The sequence below is a fragment of the Onychomys torridus genome, chromosome 7, assembly GCF_903995425.1.
Source record: "Onychomys torridus chromosome 7, mOncTor1.1, whole genome shotgun sequence".
In the NCBI taxonomy this organism is placed as follows: Eukaryota; Metazoa; Chordata; class Mammalia; order Rodentia; family Cricetidae; genus Onychomys; species Onychomys torridus.
Window position 1 is genome coordinate 35657958 of NC_050449.1, and position 24347 is coordinate 35682304.

Sequence of the window (24347 nt, forward strand, 5' to 3'; positions counted from 1 at the left end):
TTCAGAGGATTTACCTGTTCTGGTTGGTTGCTGTCCTTTCATATATATATATATATGAAAGGGTGGAGTATTTCAAAACCTTTTTATTTAAGTGCCATTGAGCACAAGAGACTCCATTCTGGCTTGGTCTGATCTCCTAGACCTCTGAGGCAAGAGCCTAGTTCAAAATGACCCTCTATAAATTTCACTTAGTAAGTGTTTTTCCCAGGGTTCTCTAGAGGAACAGAAATGATGAAACCAATACATTCATGAAGAGTTTATGAAACGAGCTTATATTAAAATACTAGGTTATCTCACACCGGAGGGGCTGGTAGTCCAGTTGTTCCATCCTGGAAGCTGGTTCCCTCACCAGTCAAGAGTAGTCAGTCCTACTGTGGTTGTCCACAGTGAAAAATTCAACAGCTGGGGAGACGATCTGTCCACAAGGCTGGGTGCTTCAGCAGTCCCTGGCTACCACCAAAAACTGGGCAGGTTTCTGGAGAATCCCTGCTCCTCTGTCAGCAATGGAAGCTTGGAAATACTGGTTTTGGTATCAGTGAAGGAATCTGCAGGAGCAACATCAGTGGCAAGGGGAAGATGGAAGACCAGGCAAGTTAAAGGGAATAATCTCCCTTCTGCCCTAACTTTTAATCCAGGGAGGGGCTATTAACAGAAATGCTACCCACCTTTAAGGTATCATCTTTCATATCAATTAAGACAATCAGATCAATGAGGCTCCTGACTCAGTTGAATCTAATTTGTGGCATGTTGTCACTAAAACCAGTCATCACACTAAGATAAAGCAAATCTGTGCAGAACAAAGCAGGAGTACATGGGTGTTCTAGAGGTGTGCCTTGGTATGAGAGAATAGGTTTTGCAATGATGCAGTGGATCTGGTACATCAGCTTTCTGCTGGGGCTTCAACTACAGTGGTCCCCAAAGTCCTGTCTCCCATCCCCAGCATCACATTATCTGGGCAGTTACTAGAAATGTAGATCTGGGTGTTATGTTTCAATGTTCAAAGTAGCCTGGTGACTTCCTTTCTGATTCCTTATATGAACAAGCTATTCCCCCACACCTAAAGGAGCCTTCGCTTTATTTATAGAATAAAGTGCTGCCCAACACTAGAATGCAAATGAAAGCCAATTCAGTTTCTAAGCATATCTTGTCATTTTGTCTTCTGACATTCCTGTGATGGTTAACCTTGTTTTTTAATCCATTGGATTAATAACACATAAGAGGGGCTGGAGAGATGGCTCAGTGGCTGCTTTTCCAGAGGATGCGGGTCCAGTTCCCAGCACCAACATGGTAGCTCACAAACGTATTGAACTCCAGGTTCTGCCCCCCTTTTCTGGCCTCTGCAGGTACCAGGGACACCCATAATGCACAGACATATATACAGACAACACACACACACACACACACACACACACACACACACACACAAAACAAACAAACAAACAAACACCTAAGAGATTAATAAAGCATATGGTATAGTGTATGTTCTGTGAGAACATTTCTATCACATCATGAGGCTCTGACTTAATAATGGTACCATCCATTGATGGATTCAAAATTTAAGGACAATTGGGAGATAGTAGAACAGTGGAGTGTAGGGACTGATTGGAGGAAAGTCACTGGTGAGAGGATCCCTGCCCTGTTCCTGTATCTCTTTCTCTGCTTCCTGACCACTTCTTCCTCACCATGATGGACTAACACCACTGAAATAGTGAGCCAAACAAGGAATTCCTCCTCTAAGCTAATTATGTAAATGATTGTGTCCCAGTGACGCAAAGTCTGACTACTAGAATCCCCTTGGGTTGACTGGATTTCATATTTAAAAAGTAAATCAACTTTTCGGAAACAACTGGGAGATCAAACCTGGGTTCCTCTGTGGGAATAGCTAACTGGAGTCCCATGGGCTGCTTCTTTCACAGGGCACTTGGCCTTCTGGTTTAGATGAAGCACCATAACTTCCCAGCTTCCCAGCTGTGCCATTACCCTGGTAACGGCAGTCATTGGATTGTGTACCTTCTGATCTAGCATCTTGGTATTAGAAAAAGACATATGAAATTAAAAATGAATGAGAAGAGTAGATGGTGAAATAGTATGCCTATTGTGTGTGTGTGTACTGTGTGTATGTATATGATGTGCATGTGGCACTCAGAAGATGACTTTGAGGAGTCAGTTCTCACCTTCCACCCTCTTTTGAGGCAGGATTCCTCTTGTCTCTGCTGCCTCGATGCTGCATACTCCAAGCTAGCGGGCTCATGAGCTTTTGAAGGAAGACTCATCCCCAACATTCACATAAAAAGCTGGACATAATTGTAATCCTATCCCCAGGGAAATGTAAACAGGAAGGTCCCTAGGGTTTTCTGACTAGCTAGCCTAGCCTAATTAGTGAGCTTTGGGTTAATGAGACCCTGTCTCACAAAGCAAGGTGGCTATTGAAGAATGACATCTGAAGTTGACCATTGACCTCTATCTACATGCACCTGTGCGTGCTTGTGCACACACACACACACACACACACACACACACACACACACACCACAGAGAGAGGGGAGAGAGAGAGGAAGGGAGGGAGGGAGGGAGAGAGGAGAGAGAGAGACAGACAGACAGAGACAGAGATTGAGAGAGAGAGAGAGAGAACGGGGCTTAAACAGAAAGGAGAATCATTGGATAGTACTTTTTTAACTCTAGCACACTTGATCTAGAGAAAATGAGAAAATGAAGTCACAGTTTGAATATGGGTAGCATCCCTATAGGCCCATGTATTAATATGGACATATAACAACACACAAGGACATACACATGAACACAGTGAAAATTGGTTCAAAGATTATATAAATTCCTTTAGCTTTATCGTTTGTCCATTTTAATATGAGATTGCATTTGATTATTTCCTACCTAGCACTAGTGATCCTTATTCCAAAATTTTCACTTCCAAGAACATCTCTTAGAATTCCCTTAAATTAGGCCAAAGGTCAGGAGGTGGTGCAGCTTGGTTCTGTAGAAATAAGGTAGTATTTTCACCTATTTCCAAAAGCTGGGCAGAGGGAGAAGGTATCCTCATTTCTTTTTTACTTCCTAACTTACAGTTACTTACTCATATTCCCTGTGTGTATCTCTGTGTCTAGAAGAGAAAGAAAAAGAAAGAAAGAAAAGAAAACCTGGAATTTTCACACCCCTTTCCCACCTTGCTGTAGGCATCATTAGCCTGTTCTGTATTTAAGCTGAGATACTCACTGTGAGTTCCTAACCTGGACTGGACACCACTAGATCACCTACAGTAGCTAATTAATGGGCAGTGAGCATACCAGTGGCTTGAGTGCCTAGTTTTCAGGTGGTGTTCCTAGATACTATCTCTGAACTCATCCAGTTTCAACATGCACTCACAAGGGCTTGTTATCTGAATGAACAAATGATCACTCACATTTATTTATTGACTATGTGTGTGCGCTTATGCATGTTTGTGTATATACATGTGCACATCCATACCACAGCACATGTGTGGAGGTCAGAGGACAACTTTCAAGAGTTGATTCTTTCCTTCCATCTTATGGACTCCAGGGATAGAACTCAGGTCTCCAGGCTTCACTTTATTCACTGGGCCACCTCGATGGCTATCTTTTGGTTTTTAAAGACATAGGTCCAGAGAGTAGGTGGGCAAATGATTGGGTGAGAGAGACATCTTGATAGGATCTAAGAAGGGTAACCCATGCCCCATCCCACCCCCATTAGCTTGTCTAGCATCTAATGCTGTGGAGCTGCTCTGTAGTTCAGGACACGGGTCGTAGGTGCTGTAGGCACAGAAAGCTGAGGGCAATGTGTTCATTCAACAGTGAAGGTTGACTCACTCTCTGTCGGGCATATAGGCAAAGCCAGGGTGTGCTCGTTGGCCTTTCACCAACTTGACACAAGCTAGAAGTCATCTGGGAAGAGGAAACCTCAGTTGAGAAAATGCCTCCATCAGACTGGCCTGCAGGCAGGTTGTGGGGGGAATTTTCTTGACTAAAGGATTGATATAGGGGTCGCTCACTGTGGGCAGTGCTATCCCTGGACAGGTGGTCCTGAACTGTATAAGCAAAGGGACTGAGTAAGTCGTGGAGAGTAACCTTGTATGCAGCATTCCACGGTCTCAGCCCGAGCTCTTGCCTTGGCTTCTCTCAGTGATGGACTATGATTGAGATGTTTAGGGCAAATAAACCCGTTCCCAATTGTTTTGAAAGAGTCATGTCGAAATCTACTACTGTAGAACCTTGAAATATATATACACATGCATATGTAAAATGCATTTACATGGAATCAACCTGACAGCTTACAAAATATATCAGGAGAAAAAGCCTTGGCCCCAGTGTTTATAGGATATCTCACTGGAGAAGACAGCAGATGATAAGTTCATCCATCTCCCCACCTTATTTTGTTTATGTATCATGTGACAGCATGCCAGACAGAAGTGATTGAAAGGAGGAGAGAATTTGTTTGGCTAATTGTTTAAGGGGATGTGGCCTACCAGTTGATGGGAAAGTGGTTGTGGTTCCATCTGTGGCAGTAGGAGCTTGCAGCATAAAGCCTGTTGTGTGTGTGTATGTGTATATATACATATATACACATGTGTATATACACACATATCACACACACACACACACACACACACACACACACACACAAGCAGATCAAGAAGCATAAAGAGCTCAGGCTGGAACTATGGGTCAGGCTATAACCTTCAAATCCCACCCCTCAGTGCTCAAGTGTTCACTTCCTCCAGCTGACCTTCCACCTTCTAAAGCTTCCACAGCCTCCCTCCCGTGTGTGACAGACTTCTCCTGCAGAGATGCAACACACACACACACACACATACACACACATACACACACACACACACACACACACACACACTTAGCAATATATCATTACACTGTAAGTGAATTTCCAGAATAGCTGTTAATTTATAATTCATCATGGTTGTTGTTATTTATTAAACGGCGCTATTTAAACCATGAGAAAGGCCATGAGGTACAACAAGACCCACTGTAAGAGTTTATTAAGGGAGGGGAACAGGAAAGATGTGCATAGGCCTGTGGGATAACGGTGCAGGAAGAGGGAGGAGGGAGTAAATGGAACCCGCTTTTATAGGTTCCCCCTGCACATGCGCATATGGGTTTATGTAGCTATGCCATGAATGTGCGTAGATTCCGTGATCACACAGCACACGGATTACAGATTACGTAGGTCATAAGGCCCTGGGGTGACTAAGCATCTTGCCATGTCACGCGTAGTGACATAGCTGGGAGAGTGGACAGGAATTCTAACAGCTGCTGATTCTTGTGCAAAGGAGAATAAGATGAGAGGGCGCACTGTGGGCTTCAAGGGTTTATTTAGTTATATTTTGTTCCTTAAGCTTGGAGATGGTTGTAAAGATAGTCAGCTGGGCAGGCAGCTCAGCAGTAGAGTATTTGTAGGGCGTTTGGGGAGGGAGCCTTAGCTTTGATCCCCAGAACAGTAAAAACAAACAAACAAACAAAGAACAGCCCAAACAACACCAAAATCACCTTGCCTCAGAGCTGGTGGATGTAGTTTGGTTGTAGAATGCTTGCCCAGCATACGAAAATCTCTGAATTTGACCCCCAGCACCAAGTAAACAGGGCATGTTGGCTTACATCTGAGATTGCAACACTCAGGAATCAGAGGCAGGAGGATTAGAAGTTCAGGGTCATCCTTGACTTCATAATGAGTTTGAGGCCATCCCAGGATATATGAAACCCAATCTAAAAGGAAATTAGCCCAAATAAGCAAGAAACCGAACACCTTGCCTGAGCAGATAATTGTTTTCATTGGTGAAGGGTTCTATCCAGCCTGAGCATGGCAGACATGGGGCTCTGGCAGCCTGTGCCCTTCCCCCATAACCCCCTGCCTCACTAAAAACCATTAGATTACAACCCTCAAGCCAGCCACCAAAGTCTGTTCCCTCATTTGGCCCCTTCCTCCTCCTGAGGCTGATGACCAAGGTCCAGCTACCAAAGCATTGAAGTCCAGCAACCAAAAGCCCCATTTGGCTGCCCTAATTAACATGCCCAGTCAAATTAAACACCTCATCCTAACACGGGTTTCCTCTTTTACCTTTATAAACTGTCATTTGCCTATGGACCTCATCAGTCCCCTCTTTATCCAGAGGCAGTCCTTTGTCCCTTGAGGACAAATACCCCTTCCCCCTCTTTATTGTTCCTGTCCCTTTCTCCCTCGTCCTGTATCTCCTGTCTTTGTCTCTTATTTCCTGCCCTTTGTCCCTCTGGGGCAAATACATCTCCTTTATACTGAGAACTTGGTCTTAGGATATGTTGTGCCAATACCAGTCCTTTCAATCAGCACTATTTAAATAATAAGTACATGCTATTCATTATTTTGTATAAGTGACTTTTTGTTTATTAAAAAACAAACAAACCCACAGTTAAATATTATTTTAAAAGTCAGCGGTCTAAATCCTGTCAGAAAGACCTCTGACATTGGTGCTTTTTCTTGGAAAACAGCATTTCAGATGGGTCCATCTAGTGGTGAGTTGGAGAATCTCCAGGGTACCTGAATAAGGCTTCTCCAAAGCTGTAGATTCATAGAAACCAACAGAACAGTAACAGTCCTTCATTCATCAAGTGAATAATGCTTTCACAGAAACATGGTAAAAATTCCTTACTTCATCCATAACTTGTTGAGAGATTTAAAATCCACCTCCTGCAACTTTGTGAGCCCAGAGAGCCTTTGATTTCCACTGTTCTCACCTCTTCCAGGCAGGCTTGACTTCTCCCTTAAGGTGTCACAGTACTTAGCTGCTACGTGGCATTTTTTTTTTTTTTTTTTTTGCCAGGATCCTTCCTACTCCTTCCTTCATCTGTACTTACACGCTGTCCTCACCTCCACTCCCAGTCTCGGGTGTGTCCGTGCAGTTACACAAGGTTGTTCAGGTCGCTCTGTATGAGCATCTCATTGAAAGAGCCCTACGAAGCACACGTTCCCATTTGGGGAATAGCAGATTCCAATTTTTTTTTTTTAATCATTTCTTTGATGAATTGTTTCAAGAACGAAGGTGCCTGCCCTGTAATACTTAGGAACACAGGCTTGCCACAGGGTATGATAGTTCACAGCTGTAATCTCAGCCTGTGGGCAATAGAGGCAGGGATATCAGGAGTTCAAGGTCATCCTCGGCTGCATAGAGAATTTGAGACCAGCTACATCTAACCAAGTCTCACCCCCCCACACACGCAAAACAACCAACAAACAAATTCAAACAGCCTTTGGTACCAACTCCTGGGCTCAATCCCATTTTACACTTATTAACAGTGTAATCTTGCATTAATACCTCAACTCCTTTTTCTTCAGCTTCCTTGTTTGTGAAATAAAAATTATAATTATATTGATCTCGTATGGTTATGGTGAAGATGAAGTGACTGTTAGGTATCAGGTAATTAGAAAAATGCCAAAAACATAATAAGCATGCAATGAAGATTAGCTATTATTGCTGTGTTTGCAAATTTGAAAGCATTCCAAGTTTTATATTGTTTTAGCTTTGGGGGCTGGGAACACACTCTTTAACTAGTTGAAAGATTTAAAATCAACTTCCTGCATGCAATTTTGTGAGCCTGCAAAGTCTTTGATTAACTATTCTCACCTCTCTTGGAACTACGGGTATGCACTATCACACTGGACCCTTTTCTCTTATAATGTGATGAGCAAGGGGTGCTGTCCTTACCATTTGTTAGTTCTTTCCGTAGTTCAGTCAGCACTCCTGAGATGTCCTAATGCCCCAATTCATCCTATCCCATTGTGCTTGGCATGTCCTAAGAATGTGTCCCAACCACTTGCTTTTTACTTCTTCTATCCCACTTAACTCTCCATGTTTTCCTGCTTCTTCAGGAAAACACTAAATGCACCAATTCTCCAGGTTTTGCTAGGAAATAGAGGAAGAGGGCAAAGTGAGAAATGTGACTCTGCGTGTTTTTGTTTGTTTATTTGTTTGTTTGTTTTTTCAAGGCAGGGTTTCTCTGTGTAATAGTTCTGCCTGTCCTGGAACTGGCTTTGTAGACCAGGCTGGCCTCGAACTCACTGAGATCTGCCTGCCTCTGCCTCCCAAGTGCTAGGATTAAAGACTGAGCCACCACCACCCAGCCCCATGTGTTTTTAAATACTACCTGTAATTTTAAATTGTATTTCCTGCCAATAGTTGGTATTTCCAAAATTGAATAGACTACCTCCATGTCCCACTTCCGAATTTTGCAAAAGGCTGATTGAGCTGAACCTTCCTGGTTTTAGCAGTTGCTTTGCAATTTAGCACCCCTAAATGATTCACCCCCACCCAAGAAAGAGATTTCTGCCTAAGATAAGAACTGTGTTTGCTTAGCTTGTGATCTTGGGCCACTTTTGCTGACACCAAAAGGAATCAGCACTCTTGCCAGTCCCGTGTCATTTGGGCTCCCACGCAAGTCTGTGGGTTCCAGCTTCCACTGAATTTCAGATCCCCTGCTGCTGTCTTGACTGTCAGTGAGGTCTCCATCTCCACACCTGACCAGGATACCACATACAGTTTTCAAACTGTATACCGAACAGTTTTAGACAATACCTTTCATGCTCTATTCACCACAGATTTGATTTATTGAAATAAAATTCAGAGGCAGAAGTCATTTGAACCATGGAACTTCCACAGCTCACACAGAGACATAAGCCAGAAACACTTGTGCACATAGCACTGTGTTCCCATATGCTTGGTTCCATGGAGGCGTCAATATGTTAAGCATTTGTGACATGGGAGCTGGGGATAAGGAACTACTTTTTGAAATAGTATTAGGAGGGGATGTGGTATACATTACAATAGAAAGCTGTGCTGGAGAATTTCCATAGCAGAGGTCTGTAAAAGCCTTTCCCTTCTCTTCTGTCTGCTCATCCAGGCTCAGGACACAGCTCCTGAGAATAGAGCACTCTCTCCCACGCTCCTGCCAATCTCCTGAATGCACAGCCAGGAGACGAAAGTACAGATTTTAGGTCCAGCAGGGCAGGAGGCACAGGACTGTACCTTCCCCACCCCTGAGGGAGAACAGAAATGTGGAGGGAGGGGGCTGTACTATCCTCTTCCTGCCTTTCTCTTTTGTTTATTTCATATTGCTTTGAAAGTCACAATGTGATAAAGAAGCAGATTTTTATGTCACAATTTAAAAGAAAGCAAAAATCTTATTTATAGACCAGATTAAGAAAATTCCTAGAGCAGAATTGAGATACTTAATCTTTGTGGTCACCTTGACTGGGTCTCTCATCCCCTAGGGGGCTGATGTGGGCGGGACTATGAAGGCATTTCCAGACAGGATTAGCTGAGGTAGGAATTGCACCCTGAATGTGGATGGCACCATCATGTTCTGGGGTCCCCGTGAAATAAATGAGAGGAAGGAGGAAGCTCAGAGCACAGCGGCCCTCCTTCCTCTGCTTCCTGACCCCCAAGGAAGCGTGCTGCTCTGCTCCGCCCGCCATCCCTGCCATGATGACACCCCTGAAACAGAGCCCAAGTCACACTTCTCTCTCCTACACTGTGCTGCTAGGTATCTCTGGTCACGGTGACAAGAAAGAGAATATAGGAACACAGTAAGATAATTGTACTTTTATTTAAAGAAAAATACAAGTAGCCTTAAATGTGCAATTGAAGGGGACCCCCAAACAATGGAGGCTTCCTCCTGGACCCTGGATTAGGCACAGAGAGATCCTTTATAAAGCAGGGCAGAAAAGTTAAAATGGCCACTCTCTGACTCAGGCAGAAAACAGCAGCAAATGGCCTTGCAGGGGTCATTTTAAGAGGAGAAAAAGGGAGGTCTGTGTTAGGATGGGCTAGGATGCTGTGGTAAAGGAGACATGGACAAGGGGGAAGGGAAGGGGACAAGGAAAGGGGACAGGGTATTTGCCCTGGAGGGACAAGGGACTGCCTCTGGATGGAGGAGACAGGCATGGCACATAGGCAAATGACGGTTTATAAAGGTGAAGGGGGAAACCCCTGTGTTAGGATGAGGTGTTTATTTTAATTGGGCATGTTAGTTAGGTGAACCAAGGGGGGCTTCTGATTGCTGGACTCTGGTAGTCAGCCTCAGGAGGAGGAAGGGGCCAAATAAGGGAACAGACCTTGTTGGCTAGCTTCAGGGATGTGATCTAACAGTTTTTATGGAGCAAGAGGAAAGGGCAAGGCCTGCCAGAGCCACTAGCTTGAGTGGGCTAGTGTCCCTTCAGTAATAGCATTTAAAATATGTGATTAAATGGAGACTTTAAAGTCAGTGAGAAGCATTCCTTCTTTTCCTCTTTTTAAAATCATGATACAAAAATTCACTGTCTGTGACAGAAATCTTGTAAGAAAAAGATAGTATTTTCAGTTAACTAAAAACATGAAAAATTTGCTTAAATTTCTTAGAGACAATCGAGATTCATTTTAATCAATTAAAATCTAAGCAATGAATTAGCTGCCACATGCATGGCTACTGATGGTTAATGATGGAATAGTAAGAAACAGAAAGGAATATTTCAGAGATTTCCTGGAGACCTACTGAAGAGGTGTGGAGTACACTGTTCAACATCAATCAAAATTCTGACTTCTTCCATGGAGATCAATAAAATAATTCTGAAATGACTTTCAATAAACTGGCAAGCAATGATTATTGTCAATTTAAAAAAGAGAGTCAGGTGTGGCTGTACGCTTCTATAATTCCAGTATTTGGGAGGCAGAGGCCAGAGGCTCATGGGTTTGTTGCCAGCCTTTCTATATATGAGATTGTGTCACAACAATCAGTCAGTCAACCACTAAAATAAACAAACTCACAAATCATAAACCAAAACAAAGGGGAAGAGAAGAAGGAGAGAGAGGGAGACAAAACAGCCCACCCATGTTCTTCAATGTGTTTTAAATGTGATAGCGTCATGAAGACAAGTAATTTCAGCAGTATGGTGGATTCACAAATACGTGTCATTACACACAAAACTCTATAATGAGTGCCTTTAAGCATATCTGCACATCCATATTCATGCCTGTAATATACTTTATTAGACTTTGTGCCCTCAGTGAACTATAGGAACAGTCCAATCACACAAAATGAAAATCAGTTCACAGACATTTGAAAACATAACACTGTCAGTCACAATAACTCTAATTCAAACGTTAGTAAGATCTCATTTCTAAACACAGGAAAAACTGGTGAACTCTTAATGTGCTGAGCAATTATTTATTAATTTCTTCTGGATCTCTATTTGATAATCTCCGTCAACATATATGGAAATATTTATATTCTTTGTCCTAGTGAAGTATATTATTTTGGATTATCTTTAAACAGTTTAAAAGATAAAACTGTACTTATGATAATGCTAAATGAAGCATTTTTTAAATAAAAATGGAAAATAGGAACAGACTTAAAATGCTTTACAATGGAGGCCATGAGTAGGGGAAACTCCTTTTATTTATTACTTTTTATATTTAGTTTGCGTTTGCCAGCATGCATGTGTACCACAGCCATGCAGTGCCCAGAGAGGCCAGAAAAGGTCAATAGATCAACCAGAACTGGAGTTACAGGAAATTGTGAGCCATCATGTGGGTGCTGGAATTGAATCTAAGTCCTCTGCAAGAGCAGCAAGTGCTCTTAGCTGCTGAACCATCTCTCCAACCTTGAAAATTTCATTTTAAACTGAGTTAAGCATCCACTGCGACTCAAAAATTAAGAGTGTTGAGTTTGAAATATGTGCCACCATTTATGGAGCCCTTGCTATGAAGAAGATCACACACACACACACACACACACACACACACACACTCACAATCTCAGACTCTCATAATCACTGTGCAAGGTAGGGATTTTCTGTTCTCAGTGTCTGGATTTGAGGTCCATGCTCTAACGACATGGCATTGCTCACAAAGGCAGCACAGATTGCAAGGGGTGAAGCTACCCTCATTGCCAACCTCACCCACAGCTGATCAAAGGGAATGGACCTTACTCAGTGCCTGACGTAGTCTCATTCTTTGGCAGGTTCACTGTGACCTATGATTTTCCAACCCTCACCATGTAGTCTGACTCTGGTTCAGGGGCAGCCAGTCCAACCTCAGACTCATGACTCATGCTATGGGCTGACATGCAAAGCTCTCCAGAGAGAAGACAGGAATTGCCCACATTATTTCTTCCTGATCTGATGTTAGAAATAGCCAGTCAGGTAGTTGGTGGGGATGAAAGCCTGGAGAATGTGAGGTAAGCACTTGATGGTGTTGTTAAACAAAGAATTAGAAGCTACTAGTTGTGACTAGAGTTTCTCATGAGGTCCCAGCAGACCAAACTGAAACCAAACTGAACTCACTTATACTGGAATGGTAGGTATCTCCCAAGGAATTGAAGACAGAAATAACAGCCTCAAACCAGGCCAGTATGGAGTATGCCAGGAAGCTTGCCTCTGCCTTAATAACCACCAAAAAATACTTCAAGTTAACTAGCCAATTGCTGTTCTAGTGTTCTCTCCTTTCTGCCTGGAAGGAAAACAATCGAAATGATCAATCTGCTTAGTGTTCTTTGGTTTTAGTTCTGTTTGTGCAATGTGGGGCAACTCTCAAACCTGGCAACTCTCACATAGTAGACAAATGTTCTGCTCTTGAGCTGTGTCCCCCAGCCTGTGTTTCTCACTCCTGATCACCTTAAGTTTGTCTATAAAATCAGCCTCCTCTTGCCCAGGCCACTGAAACAGTTAATCTGTCTCTTGGAATGAAATATTATGGGAATCACAAACTAAGCCAGTTGAGAGCACAGCCACTGAATGTGTAATTTTTCTTTTGACAGAGCAGCCATTACTCAAAGGTGCCCCCCCTAAGTTTATGTGTTAGCAATTTAACCACAAATTCAACACTGTTCTGAGGTGAGACCTTTGAGAAGTGACCAAGTCTTGAGGACTCTGCCCTCACAAATGGGTTGATGTGGTTGTGGAAATAGCTTGTTACTAATGCTATGAGTGTGGGTTGTTTAAAAAGTGAGCACAGCCCTGCCTTACTTTCACACCTTTATCCATGGGATAAGGCAATGACAAACCCTTGCCTGTAGCCCTAGATCTTGGACTCTCTAGCCCTAAACTGTAAAAAATTAATTTATCTTCACCATAAATCACCCAGTGTGTGGTGTTGTTAGAGCCACAGGAAAAGGAAACAGACAGAAGGAAATCAAGCTTGCTCCTAATTAGCTGAACTAGAGCTAAACTGTTGCATCAACCAGTGACAGAAAGACTAGGGAAAAGAAAGAATGGGTAGGATTTTTTTTTTTTTTTAAGTAACAAGAAACAATTGCTGACCATGCTAAGTTCTACTCACAGTGCCTAACTTATAAAATCAAACTCACTATGTGATGCAGTATTTTCTTATTCCCAACACCTATTGTTCAACAGGAAGCTTTAAAAGGAGGTTCATTAAGACCCAGGAGTTAACTCACAAGTCTCAGGAAGTCCCTGAAACTTATCAGATGGACAAAGTTCCCCTCATCCCAAGGTTATATAAGAGTAAGGACTGCTGAAAAAAGGAGACTTACCCATCTGTCCATCTGCCTGTGAGTTGTTCTAGAGCTCCAGGGTTCTAGCTTTCATAAGTCATCACCTATGCCAGAGTGAGCTTTTGTTGATGCAGCTGGCTTTGTGTCACTTATGCATCTTTAATTAACCCTCCACCCATACTTCTGTAAGTAACCACAGTAAACTCATTGGTTTGTCAGGTTGGACTTGGATGGTACTGTTACTTTGGTCTAACATCAATTAACTATCTGAGATGAATAGACAATTGTTCACATCTCCCAAGTAATAGTGTCACATAATATCACTGTTCTAGGTTCCTCTCCTGCATGACCCTTGTCTGATTTCTTAATTCCAACTATTCAAATAGCTGCATGCCTGCAAGTACATCATGCCTGCATGCCTGCTAGTAACAGACTGCAGTCAGTTCCAGACTCACCCTTTTTCTTGAGTATATCATACAAGTATACCATTGTTGGCCTGGGATCCTTCTATTGTATCCTGTAAGACTTGGCTCAAGAGAAGCTCCTCTAAGAAGCTTTCCAGAATGTTCTCCATCATACTAAAGTCATCTGAGCAGAGATCCACTGTTCTTGGAGTTGAGCTCAATTTAGAAAGTTACTCTGAGATTTCTAAGTAATGAGCCTATGGTAAACAAACAAAACATTAGAGGGAAGGTCAAGCATTAGCTGTCACAAGTACTGAGTTAGAAACCTTTAGAATACCAACCAAAATACCCTCTATGGTGATTTGTTTGTTTTGTTTTATTCCTTTCTTCCTTCCTTCCTCCCTCCCTCCCTCTCTCTCTCTTTCTGTCTTTCTTTTTTTCTTTCTTTCGTTCTTTCTTTCTTTCTTTCTTTCTTTCTTTCTTTCTTTCTTTCTTTTGAGACAGAGTTTCACTGTGTAGCCCTGGTTGTCCTGGAACTCACTCTGTAGTGTGGTGATATATTGTGTACCCCAATAAAGCTTACTTGAGGATCAGAGGACAGACCCTTGGATAATAGATGTGTGCCACCACTGCCTGGCTGTTTCCAGTGTGGCTTTGAACTCACAGAGATCCAGAGGGATCTCTGCCTCCTGAGTGACAGGATTAAGGATGTGTGCCACCACTGTCTGGCCTCTTTGTCTAATCTAGTAGCTAGCTCTGTCCTCTGATCCTCAGGCAAGCTTTATTAGGGTACACAATATATCACCACACTGTAGACCAGGCTGACCTTGAACTCAGAGATCTGCCTGCCTCTGTCTCCCAAGTGCTGGGATTAAAGGCATGCACCACTGTCGCCTGGCTCAAGTATCCCCTCTAGATAGGGAGTAAGCACCTGGGTTACAGTCATCCATATATCCCTGTTTTACTTTCCAAGTTAAAGCAAATGCATTCTAAGATATACCCAATATGTAATTATACACACAGGTATATGTATTATGTACATACATGTATATACATGCATATTATTGACTCTGAAGGAGTAGACTGTTTTAATTCACTTGTAACTCATGACAAAAACAGATCTGGTCTTAAATTAATGTGAAATCTCCCTGTAACAGTCCATGTGTTCTTGAGACAATCCATCTGTCCTACAACCAATAAATTGTCCCTGAAACTCTAAGGCAGCCCTCCAAGTCCTACAGAAAAATAATGCAAATTCATCTGGCTGTCTGCCTTGTCTTTATCCATTTGCTTCACCAGTTTGTAAACAAATTTATGTATGAAAATTCCAAAACTGGTACAGAACCGTAAAGAGAGGATAGTGGCGGCAATTTGTACTTGTATAAGTAGTGTAACTGTTCCAGATGATCACATCATTTCAAAATATTCTCTTTTATTCCTACTGTAACTGTAGCCAAGAAGGAATGGTGCACATTTATAAGAACGATACAGTAAGAACTCTTCTCAATTGGTTTGTACCAATATGGGTGTTGGGATTTGTACATTCCTGGGGAATGGTTCTTTCTATCCAGAAATTTGGTTTTTCAACTGACTTTCTGCCAACCCACCAGTTCATCAATGGGGTCTAATGTTTACTAAATGGTGAACTTGATACTAGCAATAGTGAAGCACAAGATGGGGTTAGGGATTTAGCTCAGTGGTAGAGTACTTGCCTAGTAAGTGCAAGGCCCTGGGTTCAATACTCAGCTCCAAAACAAAACAAAACAAAACAAAACAAAACAAAAATAAAGCACAAGACACAAACTCTGTAGCATAAGAAACTTGAGAGCAATTTCTTTAGGTCCCTTCTATGAAGATGACACTTCCTTTCTGTTACGATTTTAAAATGTTTTATTGAAAATTTAATATAGGCCAATTGTTTAAAAGTTGAAAATATTAAAAGGAATAAAATGAATTCATGTACAATCCTAACACTCAAGAATAGCTATTGATGGAGACTGCAACTGTTTCTGAGACAGAGCCCACCAGCACCTGACTGGACTAAGAGGTGAGTCTTTATCCTCAAACCTGAATACGCCAGCCCTTAGGCTTTGGGCCCAGGGGCACAACCCTGCCCCCCTACACCACTACCCATTGCAGTCCCAATTTCAGCCCAGTCAGCAGGCAGACCTACTGCAGACAGGTCAGACTACCACCATCCCCCACCAGACCTTGTAACCCACAAGCCCCACCCCTCCCAACCCAACCATGTGCCAAGATTACAACTACTCCCTGAGACAGAGCCCACAAGGGCCAATAGAACTAAGAACTTCACCCTGAGACAAACAGTCCATCAGCACCAACTAGACCAAGAGCTCCCACTGGACCAAGAGTATCAATCAGACAGAGAGAGCCTCCCTCAGACACAGACACCGCTTGCAACAAATGGAGAAAGAGATGGGTAGACGCCAGTACAAAAATACAGCCAACAACAAAAAACCCACCTAGGCTCCATCAGAACCTACATCAGCAAGACCTGAACATCCCAACACAGAAGAAACAGAAGAAATTGACCTTAAAAATGACTTTAAGAAGTTGATACAGATCTTTAAAGAGGAAATGAAAAATTCCCTTAAAGAATTAGAGGAAAAGTCAAACAAAAAATGGGAAGCAATCAGTAAATCCCTTGAAAACCAAGAGAAAGCAATTAAACAAATGAGGGAAACAGCTAAAGGTTTGAAATCTGAAATCTGAGATGATAAAGAAGACACAAACTGAGGTATTGCTGGAAGTGGAAAATCTGAGTAAATGAACAGGAACTACAGATGCAAGCATAACCAACAGAATGCAAGAGATGGAAGAGCAGATCTCTGGTGTTGAAGATACAGGAAATAGATTCATTAGTCAAAGAAAATAGTAAAGCCAACAAAGTCATTACCCAAAATGTCCAGGAAATTTGGGACACCATGAAAAGACCAAACCTAAGAATAATAGGAATAGAAGAAGGAGAAGAATATCAACTCAAAGGCACAGAAAATGTATTCAACAAAATCATAGAAGAAAACTTTCCCAACCTAAAGAATGAAATGCCTATAAAGATACAAGAAGGTTATAGAACACCAAATAGACTGGATCCAAGAAAGAAAAAAAAAAACTACCCTCCCCACATTATAATCAAACCACTAAACATATAGAATAAAGAAAAAATATTAAGAGCTACAAAGGAAAAAGGCCAAGTTACATATAAAGGCAGACCCATAAGAATAACACCTGACTTCTCAATGGAAACTCTAAAATCCAGAAGGTCCTGGACAGATCTCATGCAGACACTAAGAGACCATGGATGCTAACCCAAACTACTATACCCAGCAAAACTCTCAATCAACATAGACAGAGTAAACAAAATGTTCTGTGATAAAACCAGATTTAAACAATTTCTCTCCACAAACTCAGCCCTACAGAAAGCACTTGAAGGTAAAATCCAACCTAAGGAAGTTAGATACGCCCATGAAAACACAGGCAAGAGATAGTCCCATACCAACAAATACCAAAGAAGGGAATACATTACCACCAAAAATATCAGGAATTAACAATAACTGGTCATTAATATCCATTAATATCAATGGTCTCAATTCACCTATAAAAAGACACAGGATAACAGAATGGATATGAAAACAAGATGCATCTGTTTACTGCATACAAGAAACATACCTCAACTTCAAAGACACACACTATCTCAGAATAAAAGGCTGAGAAAAGACTTTCCAATCAAGTGGATTTAAGAAGCAAGCTGGTGTAGCTATCTTAATATCTAATAAAATAGACTTCAAACTAAAATCATTTGAAAGAGATTAGGAAGGACATTATATATTTATCACAGGGAAAATCCGACAAGATGAAGTTTCAATTCTGAATATTTATGTCCCATATACAAGGGCACCTACATTCATAAAAGAAACACTACTAAAACTTAAATCACACATCAAACCCCATATACTAGTAGTGGGAGACTTCAACACCCCACTCTCACCAATGGACAGGTTTGCCAGACAGAAATTTAACAGAGAAATAAGGGAACTAACAGACATTGTGACTCAAATGGACTTAATAGATATCTACAGAATATTCCACCCTAAAACAAAAGAATATACCTTCTTTTCAGTACCCTATGGAACCTTCTCCAAAACTGACCACTTGCTTGGTCACAAAGCAAATCTCAACAGATACAAAAAAATTGAAATAACCTCCTATATCTTATTGGACCACCATGGCTTAAAGTTAGATTTCAACAACAACAAAAATTACAGAAAGACTACAGTCTCATGGAAACTGAATAATGCCCAATTGAATCAACAATGGGTCAAGGAAGAAATAAAGAAAGAAATTAAAGATTTCCTAGAATTCAATGAAAATGAATGTACAGTATACCAAAACCTATGGGACACTATGAAAGCAATGCTAAGAGGAAAATTCATAGCACTAAATGCACACGTAAAGAAGTTGGAGAAATCTCACACTAGTGACTTAACAGCAAAACTGAAAGCTCTAGAACAAGAAGAAGCAAAGTCACCCAGGAGGAATAGATGCCAGGAAAAAATCAAATTGAGGGCTGAAATCAATAAAATAGAAACAAAGAAAACAATACAAAGAATCAATGAAACAAAGAGTTGGTTCTTTGAGAAAATCAACAAGATAGACAAACCCTTATCCAAATTAACCAAAAAGCAGAGAGAGCATCCAAATTAACAAAATCCGAAATGAAAAGGGGGACATAACAACAATGAGGAAATCCAGAGGATCATCAGGTCATACTTCAAAAAACCTGTACTCCACAAAATTGGAAAATCTGAAAGAAATGGATGATTTTCTGGATAGGTAACACATACCAAAGTTAAATCAAGACCAGATAAACTACTTAAATAGCTGGACCGTGATGGTGCACGCCTTTAATCCCAGCACTTGGGAGGCAGAGGCAGGCGGATCTTTGTGAGTTCGAGGCCAGCCTGGTCTGCCAAGCGAGATCCAGGAAAGGCACAAAGCTACACAGAGAAACCCTGTCTTAAAAAAACCAAAAAACTATTTAAATAGACCAATAACCACTAAGGAAATAAAAATGGTCATTAAAAGTCTCCCAACAACAACAAAAAAAAAACCCAGAACCAGATGGTTTCAGTGTAGAATTCTACCAGAATTTCAAAGAAGAGCTAATAACAATACTCTTCATTTTTTTCCACACAATAGAAACAGAAGGTACATTAGCAAACTCTTTTTATGAGGCTACAATTTTATACCCAAACCACACAAAGATGCAACAAAGAAAGAGAATTACAGATCAGTCTCCCTCATGAACATTGCTGCAAAAATACTCAATAAAATATTGGCTAAATGAATCCAGGAACACATAAAACAAATTATCCACTATGACTAAGTAGGCTTCATCCTAGGGATGCAAGGATGGTTCAACATACTAAAATCTGTCAATGTAATACACAATATAAACAAAATGAAAGAAAAAAACTCACGTGATAATCTCATTGGATGCTGAAAAAGCCTTTGACAAAATCCAACACCCCTTCATGATAAAGGTTCTAGAGAGATCAGGAATACAAGGAACATACCTAAACATAATAAAGGCAATTTACAGCAAGCCGACAGCCAACATCAAGTTAAATGGAGAGAAACTCAAAGCAATTCCACTAAAATCAGGAATAAGACAAGTCTGTTCACTCTCCCCATACTTATTTGACATAGTACTTGAAGTTCTAGCTAGAGCAATAAGACAACAAAAGGAGATCAAGGGGATATAAATTTGAAAGGAAGAAGTCAAACTTTCACTATTTGCAGACAATATGATAGTATACATTAGTGACCCCAAAAATTCTACCAGAGAACTCCTACAGCTGATAAACCCCTTCAGTAAGGTGGCAGGATACAAGATTAACTAAAAAAAGAAACAGTAGCCCTCCTATATACAAATGATAAATGAGGCTGAGAAAGAAATCAGAGAAACATCACTCTTTACAATAGCCACAAATAATATAAAATACCTTGGGGGTAACTCTAGCTAAGCAAGTGAAAGACCTGTATGACAAAAACTTTAAGTCTCTGAAGAAAGAAATTGAAGAAGATATCAGAAAATGGAAAGATTTCCCATGCTCATGGATAGGTAGAATTAACATAGTAAAAAATGGCAATTTTACCAAAAGCAATCTACAGATTCAATGCAATCCCCATCAAAATTCCCACACAACTCTTCACAGACTTGGAAAGAACATTACTTAACTTTATGTGGAAAAACAAAAAACCTAGGATAGCTAGAAGAATCCTGTATAATAAAGCAAACTCTGGAGGCATCATAATCCCTGACCTCAAACTCTGCTTTAGAGCTATAGTAATAAAAACAGCTTGGTACTGGCATAAAAACCAACACGTGGACCAATGGAATCAAAATGAAGACCCTGACATTAATCCACACACCTATGCTAATGTTGTGGCACTTTAATAGAGTTCCTTATGTTATGGTGACTCCCAACCACAAAATTATTTTTGCTGGTACTCCATAACTATAATTTTACTACTGTTATGAATTATAATGTAAATATCTGTGTTTTCTTAGGTGACCCCTGTGAAAAGGTTGTTCAGCTCCCAAAGGGGTTGCAACTCATAGACTGAACACCACTGTTTTAACACATCTTAATTTCTTAACTTCTCTATTCCTCCCATCTCCCTACTTCTGTTTGGCTTTTCCATAACCAGGGTCAGAGTGGCAGGGTAGTTGATAGTACACAGACAGAGAGTATAGGGTTTGGTCCTTAATTTTTAGAAAGATGTACATAAAAGAAAGTTAGAAGAGCTCCCAAAGGAAAGCCAAAGAGACCACACTATCATAGAAATTTAGCAGAAAAACTTGTCAAAATGTATAGATCAATTGAAGCCAGGAATAGTGGCATACTCCTATAATCTCAGTGCTTGGGGGGTGATGGCACAAGGCATGCAGATCCTGAGTCAGAGGCCAGCCTGGCATGTTTCTTTCCTTTCTGTTACTGTGCTAAAATGCCATGACCAATGCAGTTCATATAAGAGAGTTTATTTTGGCTCTTGGTTCCAGAGGGATAAGATTCCATCAAGGTGGGGAGGTGTGACAGCAGGTGTCAGGCCTAGCAGCAGCAGGAGAGAGGGAACTGAAAGTTTAGATACCTCCTCCAGTGAGACCATGCCTCCTAAGAGCCTATGGGGGACATTTATCATTCAAACGACCCCACTGGGGCAAGACAACATGATTTGTACCCTTCTTTTTGTTTTTAAAACAGAAACTAACTACTGATATGCTTAACACACACAAATTTCAAAAAATACTAAGTAACAAAGTAAGAAAAGAAAATATATAGTGTACAATTCCAGTAATATGGATGTTAAAAAAATCTAAAATATACCCATAAAAAGTACATGAGTGAGTGTCTGGAATCAGGGTGAATATGGAGCTTGATTGGGTGGGGCAGCAGGGTAACTTTTAAGGTACTGGGAATTTTCTGTGTGTTGATTGTAGTTGTGTATGCTCTAAAATTTATACACTTGTCAAAAATCCATCAAATAGTAAATTCTTTATAATCAAATTTGGGTTTTGGGGAATTATATCCAAAGCTATTGGAAAGGTAGGTCATGGACAGAAAAGGGAACTTTGGAAATGTCATTGTTAGAAGCCATGACTTGTATGTTAAGCAGTATTTTGTCCCTGAGACAAAATATCTGATAAAAAACTTAAATGAGGAAAGATGTGGTTTCAGTCTATGGCAGGCTGACTCCATCTCCTTATGGCTGTGGGGAGCTAGTACATCCTGACAGAAGAGTGTAGCTACTCACCTCACAGCAGCTGGGGGCAGAAAGACAGGAAGAGGTCAGAGACACCCCAAAGGCTCCCTGTACCCAGCCCTCCTCTCCTGCTTAGTGTGAATGCAATAGTAGATTAACCAGTTGATGAAGTCAGTATCCTTGTGACCCTGTCATCTCTCAGTATCAGCACCTGCTGGAGACCAATTCTTTAATATTTTATTAAGTCTTGGTGATCATTTCATATCCAAATAAAAACTTTATTAAGAATTGTTTCGATGGCAGGCCACACCTGTCAGAAAGCCAGGTAGACTGCCTACAGATCTTCTCTTCTCCCTCTGTTTCTCCAGATCCAGTACCCCAGTCTCACCCCAAGCTCTGCATCAGAATAACTGTGGCAACCTTCTCTGCACCCCTGTTCCCAAAGCCTATGGATCCCATAGACCTTCCCCTCTTAATCTCCCCCACACACTTGTGGTTTTATCCCAGCCCCCAACTCTAGCAGGCACTCCTTGCTAGCCCAGAGACCACTCCTGCAAGGGAAGCCAGTAGACTATCTGTAGATCTTCTCTCCTGTTCCTCTAGATCCAACATCCCAGTTTCATCCCAGCACTATAGCAGACCCTCTGGGGTAACCTCTCTTCACTGTCTCCCCACATTCCAAGGAGATGAAATAAGCAGATCCTGGTTGAACTCCCCCCTGTGAACCCCTCCAGACTCCTAGCCTATCCTCATCCCTAAGTATCAGGTCCCAGGACTCAGAAACACATTTTACTGGGAACCCCCAGTGGCCAAACCCATCAGGTCCAAAGAAACTTTCCTACTAGGCAACACACAGCCATCATTCTCTCTGAAAATGCAGAGAGGAAATTGAGGAATAACATCCACCAACAAAGACAAACCCAGAAATCAGCACCTAGACCTATAATCATCCCAATACCAGTTGCCTAGACACCAGCATTTTGTCTTTTGGGGGTTATCTTGATACTCAAATCACATAAAGACCAAACAAAGAAAAGTAGTTATAGACCAATTTTGCTTATGAACATAGATACAAAAATAATAAAATATTGCAAACAGAGTCCAAGGACACATTAGAGAGATCATCCACCATGATCAAGTAGGCTTCATCCCAGAGATGCAGGAATGATTCAATATATAAAAATCAATGAATGTAATCCACCATATAAGCAAACTGAAAGACAAAAACCACATGATCATTTCATTAGATGCAGAAAAGGCCTTTGTTATAATCCAACACTTCTTCATGATAAAAGTCCTGGAGAGATTAGGGATAAAAGGGACATACCTCAACATAATAAAGACAGTTTACAGCAAACCCATAGCCAACATCATCTTAAATAGAGAGAAACTCAAAGCAATTCCATTAAAATCAAGAGCAACACAAGGTTGTCCACCCTCTCCATACCTATTTAATATAGCTCTTGAACTCTTAGCTAGAATAATAAGACAACTGAAGGAGATCAAGGGTATATAATTTGAAAAGGAAGATTATTTGTAGATGAAACAATAGTATATATGTGACCCAAAAATTTCCACCAGAGAATTCCTACAACTGATAAACACTTTCAGCAAAGTGGCTGGATACAAAAATTAATTTATAAAAATTAGTATCCTTCCTATGTACAAATGCCAAATGGGCTGAGAAAGAAATCATGGAAACAATACCCTTAAATAATATAAAATACCTTGGGAGTAACTCTAATCAAGCAAGTGAAAGACATATATGATAAAAAAACTTCAAGTCTTTGAAAAGTGAAATTGAAGAAGATATTGGAAGATGGAAAGATCTCCCATGCTCACAGAGTGGTAGGGTTAACACAGTAAAAATGGACATCTTACCAAAGCAATCTACAGATTCAACACAATCTGATCAAAATTCCAAAACAATTCTTTTTTTTTCACAGACCAAGCCTTGATCTTTATTATTTTAAAAAGCTGTATATTTGTTTCGCTTTCTGACTCTGTGCTGGTGCCTTCAACACCGTCACAACAATTTTCTGCTCCTCAATAAGGAAAGCCCACTTGATCCTGTCACGGACACACTTGGCACACATGGACCCACCATAGGCCCTGCTGACATGCTTCTTTGTATTAGACAATCTCATAAGGACTTTTGGTCTCACAGCATGAACCCCTCGAAGCCTGCCTGGGCACATACTACATGCGGATTTAGGTGCTTTTCCAACCTTCTTGGTATAAAGGTAAACAATCCTGTTGCCAGGGGTTCAAGACAGCCTAGTTTTGTTAGAGACTGTGTTGTAGGAGAGCCTACGACGGTATGTCAACTGCTGAACCATTCTGAGTGCCTCTAAGCACTGTCCCCGGAAGAGGAAAAGGAAGGACCCAAAACAATTCTTCACAGACTTTGAAAAGATAATTTTCAGCTTCATGTGGAAAAACAAAAAACTTAGGAAGCTAAAATAACCCCAAACAATAAAAGAACTGTTGGAGGCCTCACCAGTCCTGATTTCAAGTTGTACTACAGAGCTAGATTAATAAAAACAGAATAGTGTTGGCATAAATATAGACTTGTTGATCAATGTAGTTGAATCAAAGAGCCAGACAAAAATCCATATACTTATGGACACCTGATGTTTGATAAAGCAGCCAG

The 24347-nt window shown here is 41.0% G+C and overlaps 1 pseudogene; it reads right to left on the minus strand.

Moving 5' to 3' along the window:
* The window catches only part of LOC118587565, a 24858-nt pseudogene extending 825 nt beyond the window's left edge, over positions 1–24033 (minus strand).
* Positions 24034–24347: the final 314 nt, after the last annotated feature.